We start from the raw sequence: 4,496 nt of genomic DNA, 5'->3' as shown, positions 1-4,496 counted from the left end.
GGTACTGAATTTTTCAACTTTTCTCTTTTTGTAAATATATATTTTTTTTAGAAGAATCGGAATATCACCCAAAAGTCGTCAGATGGTTTTGGTTTAGAGGCAATGTTTATTTTTCCTTCAGATTTTTCTATTTTGTTTTGTTTAATTAATTTTTTTTTTGGGGGGGGGTTAGTTTTTTCTTGTTATGTTTTGGTTTGGTTCTTTTTGGGGGGGGTGTCGGGGGGGGAGGAGGTGCTGGTATATATTACAAAGGCGAAAAATCGCATAAACTATGAATCGCTCATTTTTGCAAACGAAATGCAAAACTTTAAATATGACTCTACACTACAGCTATGAATTAATGACATACTTGGCCACTAGATCATTGTTCTTTGTTATTCACATAAAAGGTGCGATCGTTTGATCATTTAGTGAGCAAAATAGCTCTTCCCTGCCCACCTCCACCTCAACATTTGAACGTTATAAGGGAGAGATGAGGACGATGATAGATGTTCGATAGGAAAGAAGGAGCATGCAAAGCGCTCATATGACCTTAGCAGTTGCGAGCGCCGTAAAACCTTATACTATACATACATACAAACCACACCAGAGCACTCATAAACCATTCGCGATGGAAAGTTAATTTAAGAAATGTTTCGTTTAGTTAAGTAGGCGCTCGCAACTACGCACGGTCATATGAGGGCGCGAGTCACAAGTTTGTTGCATTCACAGCAGTTCACAACAAGGCTTGATTACACTTTATGATAAGGTTAATAAACATGTCAGGGTAAAAATCCAGGTTTTACTTTATCAGACCTCGAATTCTGTTTGGATCAACGACAGAGGACAAATCTTTTAAAAGTGTACATTTCTTGTAATATTTCTTGCAGGTCTCTCTAAAGTCCGGACATTCTATTCGTACGTGTCTAATGGTAAAAGCTGTATCGCATGCGACACAAAGGGGTTTCTCATCTCCTGTCAGGGGGTATTTATGGGTCAGGAAGGTATTTCCAATACGCAGTCGAGTAAACACAACTTCACCCCTTGTGGAGAAGCACGAAGGTTTTCGTGGGCCCAGTTTGGCATAACACTGTAGATCTTGTTGTTTACCTGTTCACCATTGTTTCTCCAACAGACTGGAGGTGTAGTTGTCGCCCCCCCCCCTTTTTTTTATTTAAAGTCTGTCTTTTTTAGGGGGGGGGGGGGCTGTAAATGTTTTACGTCGCTCGCAACTTCATAAGGTCATATGAACGCACAGGACAAACCAAACATTTTCAGTTGATAGGAAATGTCTAATTTTGCCCGGGTGGCGGCCAAAGCCTACTCTTATCGTTTTTTGACCAACTGTGGATCTTCAACGTTTGCAACTTGCATACAGGACCTCCGAGAATTTTAGCCCTTGTCTGAGAAGTTTAGGTGTAGATCTTACCTACTATAAGATCAGGGTTGTGGTTGTAAGAAGGAGGCAAGGGGAAGCAGTAGAAAGGCTGCAGAAAGGGTCATTAGCCCAGGGGAGGGGGCAAAGGAGGTGAGGGGTGGGGGCAGAAAGTGGATACGAAAGCAGTCGACAGAACATTGCTAGAAAGCAGGAAAGGATGCGAAAGGAAAAAAAATTAGAGAAGAAAATTTTGCGTCGCTATCAGGATATGAACCCAGCACCTCTTGAATGAGAGGCGAACACCGTAAGCTCTAAGCCACGGGAGCCCCCCCCCCCTCCCTACACTCTCCAAAAAGGTCTGTCTATAGGATGGTGCTCTCCGTTGATCCTAAAATGAAGGTACACGTTTCCTTCGCTATATAGTAGATCGACCGGCTCGTTTCCTCGAATGCTCACAACTCACAAGGCTAGGCAGCCATGCAAAAACGATGCTTTCCCCCCTATATCCTCAACGGCAGCTTACATATTTCTGGGTGTAAGATTGTGAAACTGGTCACATGCGAGATGAAATGCTTAAGAAGAGCGGTCAACAAAACAAGAAGAGACAAAATTAAAAATGAAGTCATAAGGGACACCGTGGGAGCAACACCAGTCCTACCACACGTTGAAAAACAAAAGGTCAAGTGGTTCGGACGACACCTCACGCGGATGCCCTCTAACCATCCTGCTCTGAGAGCATACAACACTAAATATTCTGGATGGAGAGCCAGAGGAAGACCAAGGCGACGATGGGGTGAATCTGTGGCAGACACCCTTAAAGATCATGGGATGTCCCTCCTACAGGCCACACGACTTGCTGCAGACAGACACCTGTGTCTCCCCGCGACACCCCAGGGTACAAGCGGAAGAAAAAAGTAAAAGTAAAGGTAAGTAAGATTGTATGATTGATGAGTGAGATGAGGCGTGACAAAGAATTGAACAGGATTAGAAAGTATTTTTTTCGGGCAGGCGGGCAGGCGGGCAGGCGGGCAGAGTCATCTGAAAAGATTTGTTCTGCATAGGGGAATTTTTTACGAGTGTTTTGAAGATATAAATGCAACCATAATAATAATAATAATAATAATTGCATTTATATAGCGCATATCCACGCTCAAGAGCATGCTCTATGCGCTTTACAACCATTATTACACCAGCAGACCCTCTGAGAACACTCAGAAACATTCTCGGCTTCCGCGGAAGCATACAGTGCAAGCTGCGGATTCCACGCGCTCAAACACTACCAAACTGACAAGATCGTTCATGGTCTATAGCCGGGTACCCATTTCCACGTGGGTGAAGTGAGGAAAATTTGTGCAAAGTGCCTTTCCCAAGGACACAATATTGGGCCCCTGACTGGATTCGAACCCATGACCTTACGGTTGCGAGTCCGAGAGCCTAAACACTAGGCCACCGACGCCATAATTAGGAGAAGATAGAGATACACAGAACATGTTCTAAGTATGTCAAAGACCAGATTGCCATTTAATACATGGTATTGGAAGCCAACTGGAAAAAGAAAACGAGGAAGCTATCGAGGCAGAAGAAGGGATGTGACAATCCCCCAGGGCTTAGATTTGCCCAAATTGGAGAACGTGGCCAGGGACGGGCAATCGTGGCGTCGACAGCTCTCTGTCTTATGTACCTGACGGTATATGGAGAGAGTAAGAAGTAAATAAGTTCTGTATGCAGATGTTTTTGTGATTTTGTTTGCGTGTAGCGAGTTCTAAGCCTAATATTGCCACTGTGAGATGACAGGGAGAGAAGGTCGGGGGATATAACCTTGTTTGTGTCCTTCTTTTTTGGAGAAATCGAATTTTTCAAGGTCCTCATACAAGGACTCCCTAAAGCTGAAAGGTTTTATGAATTTATGGTTGTTTCTAAATTTGGTGATGACAGGTTTAAGCTTATTTAACGCAGGGGGAACTTAGTGCTTGGTGGTATTGGTTGTGATAACTGGCAATCTAATTGTATCGATATTGTCAAAAAGTGAGCGGCTAGTTCACTGCTTTGATCGTTTTTTCTTCAAAAGAGCGCGGTTCTGATGTTCTCCCATTGGAGTTTGTCCACGTCTGTGATTATCGTGAATTATTCATGTATTGTCAACATGGATCAATAAGGAATTTTTCTTTCGTTTAGCAGATCTGTTCCAAAGTGTAGTGACAGAAAGCCTGTCATCTATTAGTGTCCACTGTAATGGCGGTCGGCAGAAACAGTGCATGGTGGTCTAAACCCTTAGTTCTAGGCTGCAGTGCTAAATACACGCGGGTAGCTCGTTAATTATACATTGATGGATTAATTGAGATTGGACAACAAACATTTATACTCAGTGCAAACTGTCAATCGAGTTAATTTTTCTCGTTTTTTCTTTTTTTTTCTTTTTTTTTTAAAGCGTTTTACGGCAAATGCATAAGGACATATGAGCGCGCTGGGCACATTAAACCTTTTCTGTTTGTAAAAAATTTTGAATTTTGTCCGGGTGGTGGCCGAAGCCTACTTTTTATCGATATTGGACCACCAAGGGATCTTTAACGTGCGCAACTTACACACTGGACCTCCGAGATTTTTCGCCCTTGTCCGAGAGGGCTAGGTGTAGATCTTTCCTACCATAAGATCAGGGGTGTGGCTGCAAAACAGCGGTAAGGAGCCAAGGAGTAGCAGTAGAAAGGCTGCAAAAAGAGCCAGGAGCCCAGAGGAGGAGGCAAAGGAGGTGAGGGGAGAAGGTAAAGATGAAAGCAGACGACAGAACACGGTTAGAGAGCAGGAAAGGATGTGAAAGGAGAAAACTTTAAAGAAAAACATTTTCGGTAGTTATCCGGATTCGAACCCGGGACCTAATGAATGATAGCAAACACCTTTACCTCTAGACCACGAGAGCCCCCGCCAATCGAGTTTAGTCGTTTTGAGTCAGGGCCAGCCAGGTATTTCTCCATAGAGGGGAAAATATAAAAGCCTGGCACAACTCGACCGTATTGTTACCTTAAAAAACAACAAAGTCGATTGGTTTTCAAGTTGGCGAGTCGAGCGATCGAATGCTAATTACAACGTCGTTGTGTGTTTGGTGTGTGTGTGTGTGTGTGTGTGTGTGTGTGTGTGTGTGTGT

This window comes from Aplysia californica, unplaced genomic scaffold (assembly GCF_000002075.1).
Source record: "Aplysia californica isolate F4 #8 unplaced genomic scaffold, AplCal3.0 scaffold00189, whole genome shotgun sequence".
In the NCBI taxonomy this organism is placed as follows: domain Eukaryota; kingdom Metazoa; phylum Mollusca; class Gastropoda; order Aplysiida; family Aplysiidae; genus Aplysia; species Aplysia californica.
Note: the sequence above shows the minus strand (reverse complement) of the source record.